Genomic DNA, 19,711 nt, shown 5'->3' on the forward strand with positions numbered 1-19,711 from the left:
CCAGCCATTGATGCTAGTAGGTCCTGAAACAAAATGCGCCTTGTTGTAGTTGTTGTTAGAACTGGTTTTTGCACGCTTATCTCAGCTATGGATATTTTTTGCATGGTCTTATGGCTGATCCATACATGATGGTATGCCTCTTGTTATCACTCGACTACCAGGTGAGCATGCAAATGATTAAAATAAATGAAGTCCTATATTTAAGGGTATGCTAGCTCTGTCAAACCTGTGACGTCTCTTCTCTGCATGCAAGTCCTCACTTGCGTACTGTAGTCATAGGGTAATGAATGAGCATTCAGAAATCTACCCTTGGGCAACTCACTATCACTAAGACAGGGAAGGGAACTTGTGACTGCAACACTCATGATCTCTGACCACTGACTTTGTTGTGGGTGCCTCATGGGAGGTCATGCAACTCCCAGAGGACCACAGGTTTCCCACCTTTGCCCTCTAGGGAAGCCAGAGGCCAAAAAGAAAGGGGAAGGACAGGTTAGCAGGGGAAATTTCAGAAGATTCTTACCCCTGCTTGGCAAGGAGCACCTTCTTCTATCCAACAGTGAAGAACACAGAACATATATACTCTAAAGAAAGCCACATTGAATTCAGTATGCTTTGGGGTAAATGTGCTTAGGATTGCAGCCATTATTGCAATGACAGGTTGTTGTTTAGTGTGTATAGTGAACCTTCTTTTTTAATGCAAAAAACCATGCAGATCAAGTGAGGCAATTAAAATTTAAAATTTTTAAATGTTATAAGTCCACAATGGGGCAGTGCAGGAATGCAAAAATACTTTAAAATGGGGTTAGACAGGAGGGCTATCAATGGCGAGTAGCCAAGATGGCTATGTTTTGCCTCCACAGTCGGAGGCAGCAGTGCTTTTGAATAGAAGTGGCAGGCAACCAGGGGAAAGGGGTGTGTGTGTGCTCTTCTGCTCAAATCCTGCTTGGGGGTTTCCCACAGGCACCCAGTTGTCCACAGTGGACTAGATGGGCCACTGGCCTGATCCCCCACGTATCAATTATGTAAGCAGAAGTGACGCTGATGTAAGACCTCCAGCCACTCTTGCTTACTTATGGAGAGGCTGTGTCACAGATAGTTAAAGCCTTGGCAATATATTCAATGAGCCAGTAATTTGACAGTGCCCTCGCTCATTTTTCTCCTTCTTATATTGGACTGATATAAGCATGTAACACTCTAGAGGTTTTGTTGGACTTGATCAATGCTATTTTACTAAAAGATCAATAGAATGCTCTTTTAAAAAAGACACATAAAACATCGGCCATCTCTGCTTTCTTGATTTGGCTGTCATTTGCTGAGTGGAATTAAACTGGTTTAGTGTTAATAACCATCACTTGTTTACAATTTAATCGGAGTTGTGTTTTGTTTTGTTTTTTTTTAAAAAAGAAAGGACTGCATGCTCTTGTTGTCCTTCAGCTCACTGGAATCAGTGAGTTGTTAGACTGATAAGATCTGCAATAAAATTCCAGGAGCTTGAGCCCCGTGTCATTGCCAGCCAAAGGAGACACGGGAGAGCCCAGGGAACAGGCACACACACAAATCACCTCCATCCTTTTCCCCACTGTGTCTCTTCATAACCAAGTAGCCTGGAAATGTAGGTCACCGCTACATTCCCACCCACTCATGTTCATCGCTATTCAGAAACTGAGGTCTCTGGATTGGAGAGCTCTCAGATCAAATCCTGTCTTCTTGTTGGGCTGATCTTTGAAAGTGGCTGCTTCATTGCTATGCAAAAATAGGAAACAATGACTCTCTTCCAAGGGAGTGGCTGGCTGTGCTGTTGCCCAAGGCACTGGAGCCTCCTTGCTGGCAATCGTTCTCCTCCCACGACCCAAGAATAACATCCTTGCACCATGCAGCTCTCTATATTCCAGCTGTGTTAATGTGCGGCTCCACCTTCTCTGTAGGCTCATCATCACCTCCCTCCCCCACAGTAAAGGAAATGGCTTCCAGTCTATTTCCTGCCTAGTACATTTCCTGAATGCACAAGCCAGGAACTTGGTTCATGAGTAAGGCTGGAGGAGCAGACTGAAACCATGCCTAACAGGACTGGAGTGAGTAGAGATGGGCTAACGAGGAACCTCCAGACAGTGTTTCTTCAGCTTCTGACTCAGGGAGGAAACTGGGATTGACTGTCGGGTTGAGAAAGCCATTTGAAGTCAGACCTCACACACTGGAAATGCTCCATGAGTCAAGAGCAATTGTGGCTTTACATGGTTTATAAGCAGGCAGTCCACAGAATTTACATGACGATGGTGACTGGTTGGGGTCTGGTGCTAATCTGATGAATGGAGGCGTGCGTGAAATAGAAAGAAGTAGGGAATTATTACTCACACCTGTGCTCTTAGGTTCCAAAAAAAGGAGGGGGCTGGATTCAAGCATGTCTGGAAATCACCTTTGAAACTCAGATAACCCCAAGGGTTTGCAAGCTGCCCCTGCCTCCCAGGTGGATTATTGTTGCTTTGAACAGTCATGTTATATGAAAAAACTGCTTAAAAATTTCATGAAGTTCTTGAAGCCCCACGGGGCTGGGCAATTTGCAATTTCAGATAGCCTTTTTATTTTTGTCATTACATCACCTATTTTAGGTCTGAGCACAGGTTCACGTTCCAATGCTGGAATTAGCCTTCATGCAAAACAATGTAATGGGCATAAAAATAATGAAATTTGAAAAACCACATTTGCCTTCTTTTTATTTGCATTCCGGTTACACTTTTTTCTAATGCATCTTCACCATCATGAGAGATTTCATTTTTAAGTTCTGCAAAGACTCTCAAGACAGAAAAGCCTACAGGCAGCCTTATACGGCACATGACACTGTTTGTGGTTTGGAGGTCTAGTGGTTAGGAGGAGGAGAGCCTAGAATGAGGATCCTAGCTTGTGGGATGCACCAGGCCTGGGAAATTTAGCTTGACAGAAGATAGTTATTTTTGGCTCATTACATAAGGTGTCTGTGGACACATGCCACAGTGGATTAATGCGCTGAGAAGTCAGAATGAGAGGATTAGTACAACAATACGTACCACAATAGCTCAGTGCAAGGGGATTGAGGCACATTTCTTAGTGGTGAGAGGGGACCTGCCAGTGGTTCTCAGGAGCCATGCAGATGCGTTCCTCAGGCTGAGAACGATGCGTGCCAGATAGCAGGAAGGAAGGACTGCCTGGTCTGGAGATGAATCAGCACAGATCACAAACAAACTGAACATCTCACTAACAAGATTACTAAGTTTTAGAAATGTTGTTCCGGTGATGAAATATGACAGCACATCAAGCTGCAACAGATCACAAGTTGCGCTTGAACATGTTGGTGGTTTGGATGGAGCTATCTTACTCCAACCCTTCATCTCAAACTATCCGTTGCTGGTAAAGCCTCAAATTGCACATGACTGGCAATTTGGGTGAACAGCAGCAGGTATAACTCAAAATTTAGCTGTGCTACACGTGCACTGAGAGTGCTTATTCATGTGGCAAGGGAGGACTGATACTATTATTTAAATCGAAAGAGGACATTTTCACAAGCCTGAATGTTTTATGGAAATGGTCCAATTTTATAAAAAATGTTGTTCCTAGTGTTTCCTCCCCTCATTTTCCTTCCTAGAGTGTTGCTCCCTTCTATTGCAAGTCTGCAGCAACCTGGTATCATTGCATAAATGCAGATCATGGAAGACAGAACAGCTCTCTCATAGTAACACAGGAGGCAGCCTTATACCAGGTGTTTTCTACTCTGACTGGCAACAGTTCTCCAGTGTCCCAGGAAGAGACAGTTTTCCTATCATATGCCACCATGTCTTTTTCAGTTGAAGATGCCAGGCAGGGATGGAACTTACCCTGCTGCAATAGAGAGCAGGCCACACATTTTTGAAATTTGTGCTCACTGGGTACAAAATTAGGACTCCGTGGAAGGAGGATGAGATAGCAATGTAATGCATTAGAAATACAGTGATGTGGGATTAAGTCTTCCATAACTGAGAGGTATAAAAAGGTAAAGGGACCCCTGACCATTAGGTCCACTCATGGCCGATTCTGGGGTTGCGGCGCTCATCTCGCTTTATTGGCTTCCGGGTCATGTGGCCAGCATGCCTAAGCCGCTTCTGGTGAACCAGAGCAGCGCATGGAAACGCCGTATACCTTTCCGCCGGAGCGCTACCTATTTCTCTATTTGCACTTTGACGTGCTTTCGAACTGCTAGGTGGGCAGGAGCAGGAGCAACGGGAGCTCACCCCATCACGGGGATTTGAACCGCCAACCTTCTGATCAGCAAGTCCTAGGCTCTGTGGTTTAACCCACAGCGCCACCCGTGTCCCTACTTAGAGGTTTACCTGGCAGAAAAGAGTCAGGAAGGCAGGTCACATTTCCCAGCCTCAAATGTCAGGTAGGCAGGGGGACTCATTCAAATACTCAACCACTGCATTGATGCAGTCTTCCCAACCAGTTGTTCCGTGTCAGTTTCCACATGGAGAGTCACATGGTAGGAAATTTACCTTTCTCTGCAAATCACATTCCACATCAAAACTCATTCACCACAGAGAGACTCTGAGACCAGGGCACGGTTATTGCCGGACAAAGGAAACGGCTCAGCACCACCGTAGGAATTAATAATTAAAAAATTGCTCTGCCAAGGGGGTGGGGAAGAGGGTTGTCTCGGCGTCATTGAAAGAATCCAGAGGCAGAGAGGGCGAAATGTGCCGTGTGCTGCAGCTTGTCTCAGTTCAGATACACGGAGTAAATCAAATGTCTTCTATATCTCAGCACTGGGAAGTTTATGAGGCATTCTGTCAGCTGAACTCCATGTTTTATAGCCTGCAACCTAGACCAGTGTTTATGATGAATACTTTGTTACTCCTGTGAAATGGAAAAAATGCACTCGGCTTTCCTTTTTCAACAACTGCAGCTCTGGTGGATGAAAACCCGAGCATTTCCCAAAGCAGGAATTGAGTATATCTGCTGCACGAGGTTTTGGCATGCTGTCCTCTTCTCCTGCAAAGCCAGAGGGGAAATAAAGTATGCGTTCACAGTTGTAGAGACAGAATAAATCACTGGTAATTGAATTATGAAGGGGCCACTAGCACACAAGAGAAACAGGTAAGGCTGCATTAGTTCTTTTCTAGAGAACTGAGAGAAGTTGCCATTCCATCTTGGATGGGAGGGCTAGCTAGTCTTAGGTAGTATGATATCCCTGATCAAGACTTCACTTTCCTAGGAAAGTCATTAAACTCTTATTTTCTTATTGCCTTATATCAGGCCAGACTAGGGATAGACAAATCTGTTGATACCGAGTTCTCTCATTTTCCCAGTCTTAAGTTGAGTTTACCACATTCCCAGTTTGTGATTTTTTAAAAATGCTCCTCATGAAAATTCACAAGTGTCTTAGTGCACATTTCTCCCAATGGCTCATAATATAAGTTTTTTGTTTGAAGGACTGTGTCACACAAGTCAGAGGAGTGTGCATTTTGAAGGATAGCTGTGTTTTGGTTTGTGTGTTGGTTCAGAAAGTGCCCATTTAGGCAGGTTCGCATTAAAATGTGAACTGAACCAACGTTCTCCCCATCCCTTTTGGTCCATCTAGCTCCTCATGGTCTCTGCTGGCTGGCAGTAGCTCTCCAGGGTCTCTGATGGAAGCCTTCCCCATCACTTACTACCTGAGATCCTTTTAGTTGGAGGTGCCAGAGTCTGAACCTGGAGCCTTCTGCAGGCGAGGCATGTGCTGTATCACCAAGAAGTGTGGAACACGGCCCTCTTAGAACATGACCAGACTGGCTGTTTTCCCCCATGAATTTTGCTACTTAAAACCCATGAGGGGCGAGAAGAGCAGCCTGCTGACTTCTTGCTCCTCTTTTGTGCCCCACTTGTGTTCTGAATCACCTCCTTTTAAGACAGACAAGCTTTCCAATGAATGACAGTCCCACATAGTTGGTGCTTCATTCCTTACCCTTCGCTATCAGAATTCTGGTCCCCCCCCCTCCTTAATGCTGATTTTATGATGTGCTCATTCAGTGAAACTGTTGATTTCTGCAGCATTTTTCTTTCCAAGCCGCAGCTAAAGCTGATTAGTTCAGAATCTTGGAAGCCAGTTGCCAAAGGACCCTGTCTCACCCCCACCTCTCCTTGTGAACATGCTTTTTGACACACTTTCTCTTCTGTACTGGAAGCTCATCCTAGAACAGTGAGACCCCTTGTTTACAGTTCGTTGCCCCTCATTTAGTATTTCTCCAAGCGTTGCAGTGGGAGGGGGAATCATTTTTTGCATTTGTTGGCGCTGTGGTCTAAACCACTGAGCCTCTTGGGCTTGCCGATCAGAAGGCTGGCGGTTCGAATCTCCGCGATAGGGTGAGCTCCTGTCGCTTGGTCCGAGCTCCTGCCAACCTAGCAGTTCGAAAGCATGCCAGTACAAGTAGATAAATAGGTACCGCTCCAGCGGGAAGGTAAACGGTGTTTCCATGCGCTGCTCTGGTTTCACCAGAAGCGGCTTAGTCATGCTGGCCACATGACCCAGAAGCTGTACGTTGGCTCCCTTGGCCTGCAAAGCGAGATGAGCGCCGCAACCCAAGTCGTCTGCGACTGGACTTAACTGTCAGGTGTCCTTTACCTTTACCTTTTTTAGGTCTATATACAGCCAATGCAGGTTTAGTTACAAAGCAAAGATCATGACTGTATTGAAGTCACTATAAATATGTATAACTGGCATAATATTGTGCATGTGCAAAAGTCAGGAAGGCAAAGTGGCCATGAAGTTTGTGTGGGGGGTTTGGTCACAGGCAGAAAAAGTCGAGCAGGAGCCATAGGCTCTGTGTGGCTATGCTATTGAAGCTCAAGTTTAGAAGGGATTTGTGCGTCAGTTTTATCTAGGTTTGAAAAATATTGCTCTTTCTCTTTTTTTGAGACATCACAGTTCTGAAGTATTCATTATTTTTGGTTTTCAACCTTGTAGTTTTAATTTCGTTGGTCTGCTTGTCTATCATCTAGCACAGCCTGCCAAAATAGACTAGCAGCACAATCCTATGCATGTTTACTTCGAAGTAAGTCCCATGCTGTTCAGTAGGCCTTCTTCCCAGAAAAGTGTGCAAAAGATTGCAGTCTATTAGAGTCTATCCAGTGCAGCATCCTGTTCCCAACAGTGACCCTGCAAGGCCTGTGTTTGGCTTGATCTCTTCTGATCTGTGACTGTTTGCAAGTCTGCAATTTCAATGCCCTGAAACAGAAAACTGGGGGAAGCTAGCTACATAGAGGAAGGCCATCTGTTACACTTCTCGTATCATACTCTGCTGTTTTTATCATAACTTCCTTCTATTGCTAAACACCAGGCTATTTTAAAACCCACCCAGTCTCATTTAAACAAACAGATACCTCCACGCAAAGCCTGAGCAATGTGGTAAAAGCTATGATGGGCCTCAGCCACAGTGAAGCCAGAAGTTGTGGGCTCTATAGCTGGCAGAATTGCAGTAAACACAGGGCTACCATTTGGGATTTAAATAGACTACAACTTCAAGAAAGTTGAAGCTGTGTCAACAGGTTTTGGTCCAGGCATTGGGAGTGTATCCTGGTTGATTATATTGGCAGGTTTAACCAAATCAGGGTGACCCTGCCCGAGATCACCTGGGTGGATCTATGGCTTGCTCACCTCCATCTGGGCATTTGGGCAGAAGCATCTCCACAATCCTTTAAGGGGATACCCTGTTTCCCTGGACCAGCTGCTGGTGGTGGAGGTTCTGACCTGCTGTCCAACCAGACTAAGGATAAACCCCAGTGCCTTATCCACCATCAAGTTGTAATGATTGCTGTGAGGTAGGCAAAACCCCCATACAGGCCCAGTTTCTCTGAAGGCAAATTCTTCCCTGGCTCCAAATACAGTGACTGAATACTTTCATAGCAAGGTCTAAGACAGGCAGACCCACACATAGAGCTACAGGTGGCGAGTGGGGAGCCTGAGTTCCAACTGCAAGAGGAACCCCAGCATGGCTTTTTTTTATGTCCAAGGAGCAGACTAGACAGAAGTCATCCATCTTCTCTGCGTCCCCAGGTCACACCTCCAGGCTTTGACCATGATTAGTCAAAATCACAGGCACACCCTAGAATCCTGAGCGGCTGGTGGAAGAGGAAATGATGCCATCCTTTGGCTGCCCAGATACCAGACGGGCGCCTGCAGCTGTGGTCTGCGGCAGGCTGCAACTGCTGCTTCCTGCAGCGTTAAGCGGCCAATATGCCAAGTAGATTGTTTTCCCTTTTAAAATGTGCACTTGTTTTTGCATAGGCAAGGTATCCACATACGAAGCATGGAAATGAAGGGCAGCCTTTTGGAGAGGTAGTTGTGTCCCTGGCGCATGCTGTGTATGTGGGGTGTGCATGCGCCCAGCAGAGGAATGTCTCAAAGACACTCTGATCATATGGCCCTCCTAAGTCTCCTGAAGTCTCCCTTCTATACAACTGTGCTGTGACCTGCTGTGGCTGTCCATTTGTCCCCATCCCATTTCCCAAGAAATACTGCAGTGTGAAATACCTTGGGGGAAGAGGACAGGAGAAAGGGCAAGAAGTAATATGTCCACTGGCTGCTGAACATAAATATTCCTCCGCGTGGTAAGGGCTTAAAAGTATCAAATCATCCAGAAGCTAAAATGCATCAGTTGAAATCATTAAAATCATTGCATCACCTGCCTCCGTCCTTCATTGTTGGGATACTTTTGTTTATTGGGTCTTTAGCCTTAATTAGACCCCTGAGCGTTATGGAGAAAAATGATTATCTCCCAATTTGTCATTCTGTTGGACCAAACAAGACATCAGTTAAACAGCTAAGCACTGAAGCTCTTGTGTTATGCACTTGTGATTCACTCTGTTAGGGATGGTGACAGATGGTACTACTGTATCATTTTGTTGTTGTTGTTGTTCACACCCTCACCATGAACCGATATGAGAAAAATATTTTTTGTTGTGATCTGATTTGGGTTTCACAGAAGATACCCCCCCCCATTTATTTATTTTTTGCCTTTTGTAGACCAGGAGAAATGAAGGTTCGGCCTGGCTTCTGTTTAGGTTTTACTTCTAGCACTTTGTGCCCTCCTGTGAATACAGTTAGGTTTTTCCTTGCAGTTCTGTTTCTTGGTCTCTTGGAATGCCAGAGTTTGAGTGACTTTACAGAGAAAGATTTACGAGGAGCAGGATCCCGCTGGGATAAGCCTTAGCAACAAGAAGATAGAAGAACAGCTTACGTGGCTTTAAACAGATGAAGCCAGGGAAGCAGCCAGGTCAGTGGGGTGCAGGTCTTGAATCATCATGGGTCATCATCAGTGGCTTGCTTTATTCTAATCAGCATAAGCTCTGAATGTAAGGTAATGTAATAAAGACAACGCAAGCTGTGAGATTTGGCATGCTTTTTTGTTTGTGATATTTCCCCTTTCTGCACTCTAACAAATAGCAGCAGAATGGCACCAATTAGTTACGTGGTGGTTGGTCTGAAAGGTAGAGGAGGGTGGAGCTGGAGCTGTAATGAATTGTGTTGGCCAAAAGCCATGATAATTTCTACCCTTTGAACAGCTTCTGTTTATTGCCCCAGTGTCAGATGGATTCCTTTCTCACAAGGGGTGGAGAGAAGGAAGCTTTAATTGTTGGTTTCCTTGGATTGCATCCAAAGGAACGTTGAGTAATGTATCCCATCAGTGCAAGGATTTCCACTTAGTCTTGTGGGTGTTCTAACTTATAATGACTCCCACTGGTCCACTGAGTTCAAGTGCTTGCCCTGGGCAGTCCACACAGCTGACTTCACAATTTGTAAGAATTTTTGTTCCAAGGGGAAAAAAATACTATGCAAACCTAGTGGCTGAGCAGAAGGAAGTGGAAGAGCCCTTACTATGTGCTTGCTGTCTGCAAGCCACTTGGAGAGTACATAGTGTTATAAATGTTCCTTGTGTGATTTAATTTTGTTATAAAGCTGAGAAGTAAACTCACCCAAGCAGGAGATCCCACTGTTGCTAACTGCACCTGCAATAGTGAAAGAAGGTAGACACCGCAGCCGCTTGCCAGGTGGCCATCAAGGTCATGGGCTGAATAATTTGGTTGGAAAGCACCACATCAATTGAGTGAGAGAGTTCTCTCCTCATGCATAGTCACTCCACCATCCTTTCTGACAAGCCCATTTAGCCAGGTAGTTGGCTGCTGCTCTTGTCCCAAGATGACCCCTGCTCCTTTCTTAACTTATCCAAGTTCTCTTGTTTCTTCAATGTTTAAAAGGAAGAAGTAATGCTCAGGCCCTCTTTCCTCTTGAAAGCTGTCTGTTTGCACTGGAATGTACCAATTATGAATCAAGAGAGATGAAGACTCCTTCATAGAAACACCAGAACCTGACCTTTTCACTCAGTATTATGTGCTTCCTCAATCAAAGCTGCATGCTCTATTTTCACTTTGCTTGAGCATTGTGTACCCTTCCACATTCTTTTTTTCCCCATACAGGTGTGCCTGGGATTTTGTTGTCTGGGGTTCAAATGTCTTCCATCAGGCTGGTGCTTCTGTGTATATGGAAGGGACCATATCTCAGTGGTAAAGCACATGATTTGCATGGTGAAAATAGCCCAGGTTCAATTCCTGTTATCTCCAGGTTGTGTGTGTGTGTGTGTGTGTGTGTGTGTGTGTGTTTAAAGGTGGTGGCAGATGATGGGAAAGCTCACTGCCTGAGATCCATTAGATCTGTTGCCTGTCAGAATAACACAATATTGGGCTAGATCAGGGCTTTTTTCCAGCTGGAACTTTCCAGAACTAAGTTCCAGAACCGCAGGTAGGTTCTGGCACCTCTCCATTGCCATTCTAAGAGAACAAGGGAGGTGTTCATGGTGAGTTCTGGCATGTCTTTTTCTAGTAAAATTCTAGAAATTCTAAAATTCTAAAATTTCTAGTAAATGGATGACAATGTACACATGGCAAAACAAAGTGGGGGCAGATTTGCATAAAATATGTATATGGGAATTATGTGCATAGATGCAAATTTAGTCATAATTACTAAATTATGTTCAGCATCAGTGGAGAGGTGACTGGACATGGTAGAACACAGGTAGACAAAATTGTCTACCACCTCAAGCATGTGATCACCAGTGCTGATGCATGGAGCGATGGTAGATCCATAGAAATGAATGGCAAAATTGGCTAAAATCTATAGATCAGAAAATAAGACATGCTGGAAATGTGGTGAAGTGGAGGGAGACCTCTACCATATGTGGTGGCAATGCAACAAGGTGAAGGTTTTTTGGGAAGCAATTTATAATGAACTTAAAAAAGTTTTTAAATATACTTTTCCCAAAAGACCTGAGGCCTTTTTGCTGGGAATTATGGGTAAGGAAATAAAAAATGAAGATAAAAAAATATTTCTCTATGCCACCACAGCCGCAAGAATTATGCTGGCACAAAACTGGAAAACAGAAACTATACCTAACGTAAGTGACTGGCAGGTCAAAATGATTAACTATGCCGAGCTAGATAGATGAACAGGCAGAATATGAGACCAAGACGACCAGAAATTTCAAAAAAATTGGAGTAAATTTTGGAAATATATTGGAACGGATATATAGGAGGAACTGGCGGTATTAGAAAAACCTTATCAGCTAATAATTATAAACTTTAACAAACTAATTACGCAACCCGGGATTTATTTGATACTTACCAGAAGGGTGAAGGGAAGTCAAAGGCTAAGTAGAGCCTAATGTTTATATTATTTTTTTGTATGATTGTACGCTTACTTTTTGTATAGCATGAAAATAGGATGAATAATTTATGTCAAAATGTTTATTTTTGTATTTGTTTGTCCTTTTTTCTTTTTTCTTTTACAAATTCTGAATAAAAATTTACTTGCAAAAAAAAAAAGAAATGAATGAATTAACATGACTAAGTTAGGTCTTTTAATTTAAATAGGGCTACTCTGGATAAAGCTTGGTTGAATAGCATCCTATGTTTCTGTCCTCAAAAGAGAATACTTTGTTCCTGGGCAAATGTGTAATTGTTGCCATTGAGATGCATGTAGAACATCGCAGTGCATCATCAACAGTACTTACTGGACAGTGCCTGTGATCTCACTAGTGATCAGTGACACAACTATACATCCACCCCACTGCTTATACCATCTTGTCAGTGTACAGCTATTATTTTCCCTCACTCACTGGAACATCACCTTGTTGTGATGAGTGGGTAATTTTAATGCAAGAACTGGGCAGGATTTCAATCTGTGGCCTGGGACTATTGGGAAAGAAGGAATTGGCAACAGCAACCAGAACGGAATCTTACTTTTGACTATATGTGCAGTGCACAACCTTGATATTACCAACACACTCTTTCAACAAAATAAATTAAAAACATCATGGAGGCACTCTTAGTCGAACCACTGGCACCTCTTAGACTATGTAATTTTGCGAGCTGAATATTGCTGCAAAGTGCTCCTTACCAGAGATATGGCAAGTGCCAATGCTGGACAGATCACTGATTAATACATTCCATGATGGCTATCAAGATTATAACTCAACAAAGGCTTCAAGGAAGGAAACCAAGGTGCAAAATGAACCCTCAAGCCCTTCAAGATCCTATTGAGCGGGATTGCTTCCAAATGACTCTTAAGGACCATCTGCTTTTGGAGTTCCCTGATAACATTGAGGAACACTAGACCAAGCTAAAAACATCCATTATTGTAGCCTGTGAACTATTGGATACCAGACCAAGAATCACCAGGACTAGTTTGATGAGAATGATAGTGAGATTGAACGCATTATTGACAAGAAAAGGAAGGCCTTTCAGACCTGGCAAAGAGATAGAAACTGCACCACTAGGGGAAAAAACACTATGCCAACACTAAGGCTGAGGTTTAAAGAAGAACCAGAGAAGTAAAGAACACCTGGTGGAAAAAAAAAATCAAGAGATCCAGCACTTAGCCAACACTCATGATGCACAGAGTTTCTTTAAAGCCACAAAGACCATCTATGGGCCAATAAATCATGGCATATGATCCCTATGCTCAACAGATGGTACCACGCTTCTAAAAGATAAAGAAGCTATTGCATTGCACTGGAAATAACATTACCAGCATTTCTTTAACTGCAACTCCCCCATAGCTGCTGAGGTCCTTTCATAAATAGCGCAAAGACAAATTAGAGACGAGCTTGCAGTATCTCCAAATCTGGGAGAGTTGTGTACAACTAGTAACCAAATGAAAAACAACAAAGTCAGTGGACCTGATGGGATACCTGCTGAAGTCTTCAAAGTGGGCAGAACTGAACTTACACAACAACTTCACAAGCTCATCGAAAAATTTTGGGAGAGAAAAAAGATCCCTGCCGACTATAGGAATGCCAAAATCATTAACCTTTTTAAAAGAAGGAGATGGAACGGATTACGGAAACTATCAAGGCATCTCTTTATTAGCTGCAGCTAGCAAAATTCTTGCAAGGATCTTAGCAAACTGTCTCCTAACTATATCCGAGGCTACCCTTCCTGAATCCCAAAACAGTTTTTGACCTTCTAGGGGAACAGTGGACATGATTTTCACTGCTCAACAGCTTCAAGAAAAATGCAGAGCTCAAAACCAACCTCTGTATACGGCGTTTATTGACCTGACTAAGGCCTTCGACACTGTAAATTGCAATGCCCTGTGGACTGTCCTTCTGAAAATTGGCTGCCCAGATAAATTTGTGAGCATCGTTTGGCTCCTCCGTGATATGACAGCAACAATCACAGATAACAATGGCTCTAAAGTAAACCATTCACAGTGGGATCAGGTGTTAAACAGGGTTATGTTATCACCCCAACTCTATTTATTATCTTCATTGCCATGATCCTACACATTGTTGACGGGAAACTCCCCACTGATGTAGAAATCATATATCGAACAGATGGAAAGCTCTTTAATTTGAGTAGGCAGAAAGCAAAGAGTAAGTTACCATAACTTCCATCACAGAGCTTCAGTATGCTTATGACAACGTAGTGTGCGTGCACTCAGAGGATTACCTCTAAGCTACCCTAAATATATTTGCAGAAGCTTACAAAAAGCTTGGCCTATCGCTCAACATCACAAAAACCAAAAGTGCTGCACCAACATGCACAAAACAACCCCTCTGCAGCACCACAAATCCAACTCAATGGTGTTGGAAAATGTTGATCACTTCTACCTGGGCAGTTCTCTTTCCACAAGGGCTGACACTGATGCTGAAATCTAGCATTGCCTGAGCTCTACGAGTGCAGCTTTATCTTGATTGAAGCGTAGAGTGTTTGAGGACCGGTACATTCACAGGGAAACCAAAATGCTTGTTTACAAAGCTATTGTACTACCAACCTTACTGTAGGCTTCTGAAACATGGAATACTTATAAACGCCATCTACAACACCTTGGTGTCTCCAAAAAATTGTACATATCACTTGGAAATATAGGCAAACTAATGTCAGTGTACTGGAAGAAGCAAAAATCATCAGTATCAAAGCAATGATTTGTCAACATCAACTTTGTTGGACTGTTCATGTTGTTTGGATACCTGATTATCCAAGTACTTCCAAAGCAACTACTCCATTCCAAATTTAAAAATGGAAAGCATAAAGCTGGTGGTCAACAAAAAGTTTAAAGACTCTCTCAAGGCAAATCTAAAAAAATGTAAATACTGACAACTGGGAAACACTGACCTGTGAGCGCTCCAATTGGAGAACAGCCTTTACCAAAGGTGTCATGGACTTTGAAGATGCTCAAACTTAGGACAAAAGGGAGAAACTTGCTAAGAGGAAGGCACGTTTGGCAAACACTCACCATGATCAACTCCCGCCTGGAAACCTATGTCCCCACTGTGAAAGGGTGTGTGGATCCAGAATTGGCCTCCACAGTCACCTATGGACACACTGTTAAGGCCGTGTTCATGGAAGACAATCTTACTCAGCTACAAGTGATTGCTAAAGAAGATTATTCTGAGAAATCAACGGATCCCTGTATCTATTTAGTCACACTTCTCCAAATTGTGCCACCATTGCTTAGAAACCCAAATTCACAGGAAGTAAATGGTCCGGACCTCACTCCTGTTGGTATTGAGGCTGCTTTCAGAACTTGACTGAGGGATCGTCATGTCACTGGCATTGTCCAATCAAGTGACCATCACTCGTGATGAGACATACTCACCCAATATGTCTACGTAATTATTGTCATTTTAATTTGCTGTGTAAACAACCAGAAAACGACCCTTGGGAGAAGCAGATCTTGGCCGTAATTTCAAGGAGACAACACACTCATGTTGCTTTTTACTTTTGCAGTTTCATTGAAAAGCATTTGTGAGAAGTAGGGCAATTAGTCAGAACAGGGAACATTGCAGACTTGTGATCAACACATGCTACCTAAAAGAGAGGTTGCCTTGGTGGAGGGGCAGTGAAACTTGTATTTGCCAAAACAATCCTGTGAGAAGCGTGGGCAAGACAAATTGGTGCTGTTATTTCTACTGCTGCGAACCATGAAACTTAAGTTGTGGTAGTACTTCAAATAAAATGATCTGTTAGTGTACTGGGGTTTCCCTTCATCCTACAGCCATACTCCTCTTACACCCTGGTTTTAGCAGCCCCTAGCAGTTACCGTATTTTTCGCTCTATAAGACACACCAGACCACAAGACGCACCTAGTTTTTGGAGGAGGAAAACAAGAAAAAAAAATATTCTGAATTTCAGAAGCCAGAAAAGCAAGAAGGATCGCTGCGCAGTGAAAGCAGCAATCCCTCTTGCTGTTCTGGCTTCTGGGATAGCTGCGCAGCCTGCATTCGCTCCATAAGATGCACACACATTCCCCCCTACTTTTTAGGAGTGAAAATGTGAATCTTATAGAGCAAAAAATACGGTATATATAAAAAGGAAATATCTGTGCTGTTTAGACAGGGAGAAAGAATTCATCAATTCACGTTGAGGAATTGGCTCAACACTAGTTTCTATTTCAAGGGAAGAAAAAAGAAAACAACTGCTGGGCCAAAGATCTCAAATTAGTGCTGATCTAATGAAAGTTAGGAGCTGGGGTAATATGTAACAGGAAGTGGGTAAAGGGAAGAAACTTATGTGTGAGGCTGCAGGTGGCTTCTAATCACTGAATCAGCAAGCACAGTTTGCTCATGCAACCAAAAGGAAACAACATTTGCTTGGTTAGACTCAGTTCTGAACAGATCCTGTGTTAAGTTTTGCACATGTAAAATAATTTATCCTATGATATTTTGATGGGACTCAAACTCCCACCATCAGAAATACTTGGTTTCTTGCTTCGGGGCCGAGAGAGGATGGAAAATGTCCATTCCACATTGGCATTCCTCCACCCCCACCCCCCAATGGAAAAATATGTCTGGAGGAGCACACGTGAAAGACATTGGCCTCTAACCAAAAAAGGAGTTAATATGCTTAAGCCTGCTTAGCTGTGGGCTGGATTTTGGTCATTATCTACCCATGTAAATTCCTTGGGTATTTTGCAGGCAATATTTCTGAGCTTGAGGAGGAGGAATCTCATCTTCTGTCCACTGATTCTTCTCCATCCTCAATGGCAGAACAAGAAATGTGGATTTGTGGGATTAAATAGGAAGGAATCTGTAGGAAATGTTTAGTGCTAAATAAGTCAGCGTGTTTTTTTTTAAAAAGGGCATTTGCACTACATTTTTGCAAGTGTACCTATAAAGTGTATGAACTGTTCACATCACTGTCATTACATAGCAAGAGAATGCATTTGCCTTTTTAAATTTTCGGTATGTTTTTGGAGTATTGACCCAATAGTATATTAATGAACAAAACATTTAAAAATAATGTTGACAGTTTAGGGGGTTTGGTACTGTTGTGGCTGGCACTCTAACATGCTGTTGATTTTTTGCCCTTGATATGAGGATGGGCATTGCAGGAGTGTATCAGGGGATGATTAGCTGCTTGTGCTTAAAATAGTGCCCCTTCAGAGTTTGTGCGACCCCACAAACCTCTGTGTGTGACAGAGCTCCTCAGACATGTCTGCTCTAGTCACTTGTAGAGTCCGACAGTGGCTGTCTGCGGAAGCGCTTCCAGCAAAGAAGTTCCTTAACGGAAACGCGTCTCCTGGACTCACGACGTGACAGCTTCCGGCGAAGCATAGGTCTCCCTGCAGTTGCTTCTGACACCTCCCCGCTATTTTCGCTCGAAGTGTCTCTCACCCCTTTCTCTCCCCTGCTGCTTCCTGCCTGGGCTGCTGCGTCTCTCTCAGCATTACTGAGATCCTCCTCCAGAGACCCCGCGCTCCCCCTGCTGGTCCCTGCTTTGGCTGTTGACTCTCTCCCAGTCTCTGGGAGCCCTACCACTTCCCTTTCCTCCGATGTCAGTTCCCTGACATCCACCTCCCCTCCAGGGCCCCCCTCTCCCCCGCCCCTACTCTCTCCTCTGGGCGGTGAGGAGCTGAAACCCCTAAAAGAATCCTCTTCATCTTCAGACGTCTCGAACATTTCCCTCCATCGGTCTTCGTTCCGACTCGCTGAATCCTCCTCCACCTCGGAATCAGCGAACCCCTCCAACTCTTCTTCTTCGTCGGTGGTGGCGAAGTATTCCCTCCGGAACCTCGCCACTGGCTGGGGTTTCCGAGGGAATCTCTGATGAAAAGTTTCAATCAAAACCTCGTCATCTACATCCTCTGCCCTGACCCAGGTGTTTTCCGACTCCGGCTCCCCTTCCCACATTACCAAATACTCTACTTGCTCTCCCCTCCACCTGGAATCGAGAATCTCCGCTACATGGTAGCTGTGTTCTTTTTCCTCCATAGCTGGTCCCCTATTGACCCTCCCCTCTCTGTCCCCTATATACGGTGACAGCAATGATCTGTGGAACACTGGGTGCAACTTCATGTGGTTCGGTAACCGGAGTCTGAAAGCCACTGGGTTGACCTGTTGCGTGACTTCAAATGGGCCCAGCCTTTTGGGCCTTAACTTCTTACAACCTCCTTTAAATGGTAACCCTTGGGTGGACAACCACACCTGGTCCCCCACCCTAATGCTTTCTCCTTCCCTTCTGGTTTTGTCTGCCTGCCTCTTATATTCCTCCTTCGCCCTGTTTAAATTAAGTTGGAGCTGGCGATGGATCGCTTCCATTTCTTCAACGAACTGTTCTGCGGCTGGAACGCTCCAGTTCTCCCCCTCCCCCCCTGGGAAGGCTCGGGGATGACACCCGTGATTGGCCAAAAAAGGGCTCATTCCCGTGGACACGTTCTCTGCATTGTTATAGGCAAATTCTGCCAACGCCAGCTTCTCCACCCAATCATTCTCTCTGTCATTCACATAACACCTCAAATATTGCTGGAGGACACCATTAGCTCTTTCCGCCTGCCCGTTGGTTTCTGGATGGCGGGCAGTGGAAAAATTCACCTCTACATGCAATAAGCTCATGAGCTTCCTCCAGAACCTGGAAGTAAATTGTTTCCCTCGGTCCGAAACCACCCTCAAGGGGGCACCATGCAATCTAAACACATTTTCCACAAACAATTTAGCGGTTTCTTCTGCTGTGACCGCATGTGAGCAGGCTATAAAGTGGGCCATCTTGGTTAACAGGTCTACCACAACCATAATGGCTGTCTTCCCTTTGGACCTGGGCAGATCAGTCATAAAATCTATTGCCACTGCCTCCCATGGTCTTTCCGGCGTGGGTAGTGGTTCTAATAAACCTGCCGGTGCCCGCCTCTCCCCCTTGGCTCGTTGACATCGGTCACACCCTCTCACATACTCCCGCACATCTTCCCTGACCTTGGGCCACCAGAATTCCCTGGTAACCAGCCACATAGTTTTGTGTTGCCCAAAATGCCCTGCTGTGGGGCTATCGTGCAGTTGCTTGAGTACCTTTTCCCTCAATTCCCCTTCAGGTACGTATAACGCTCCCTTGTAGTACAACGCCCCGTTTCTCTCCTCAAAACCCCCGAGTTTGTCTCCCTCCCTCCTGAGACCCCTGAGTTTGTCCTGGGCATATTCATCCTGCACCGTTCCCTCTATCAGTTCCCTTAGCCCCACCAATGCCGCCCCACACACCCAGCGGTCCTCGGGAATGACATGGGTCTCTTCGGGTGCACCCTCTCCCTCCAAATATTCAGGTTTGCGTGAGAGAGCGTCCGCCCTAACGTTCTCCGGACCTGGTACGTAACAAATCTCAAAGTTAAATTTGGAGAACTCCTGGGCCCATCTCAACTGCCGTTGGTTGAGCACTCGCGCAGTTCTCCAATACTCTAGATTCTTATGGTCCGTGCGCACTTGCACCTTCTGTTGTGCACCAATTAGTAGGTGCCTCCATCTCCGGAAGGCCTCATAAATCGCAAGAAGTTCCCGGTCGTACACCGTGTAGTTTCTCTCAGATTTGTTCAGCTTTCGCGAAAAGAAGGCACACGGTCGCCACTCGGACCCCTCCTTCCCCGGCTGCAGAAGAAGCACCGCCCCTATGGCTCTGTCAGAAGCGTCTGTTTCGACCCTCAGCTTTTTTTGTAAATCCACATGTAGAAGTTGTTCGTCAGAGGCGAAGGCCCTTTTCAGTTCCTCAAACGCTCGCTCCGCCTCCCCCGTCCAAACAAACTTCTTTTTGCTGCTGAGACAGTCCGTGATGGGCGCCGTCAGGTGAGCGAAGTTTCGGATGAACTTACGATAAAAGTTTCCAAACCCTAGGAACCTCTGCACATCCTTCTTAGTCTTGGGTGTTTTCCATTCCAGCACCGCTTGAACCTTGCCGGGGTCCATGGCCAACCCCTTGT

General features: G+C 44.7%; 1 long non-coding RNA gene across 2 annotated transcripts in view; it reads left to right on the forward strand.

Annotated features, from left to right (window-relative positions):
• Positions 1 to 1,946: 1,946 nt before the first annotated feature.
• Positions 1,947 to 19,711, forward strand: part of LOC309535439 — a 43,053-nt gene continuing 25,288 nt past the window's right edge. For both annotated transcript variants that reach the window (XR_014221255.1, XR_014221256.1), the window contains exon 1: positions 1,947 to 2,072. This is a non-coding gene — a long non-coding RNA (uncharacterized lncRNA). The remainder of the gene's footprint in view (positions 2,073 to 19,711) is intronic.

Source organism: Podarcis vaucheri, assembly GCF_965113315.1.
Source record: "Podarcis vaucheri genome assembly, chromosome: 6".
Lineage (NCBI taxonomy): Eukaryota > Metazoa > Chordata > Lepidosauria > Squamata > Lacertidae > Podarcis > Podarcis vaucheri.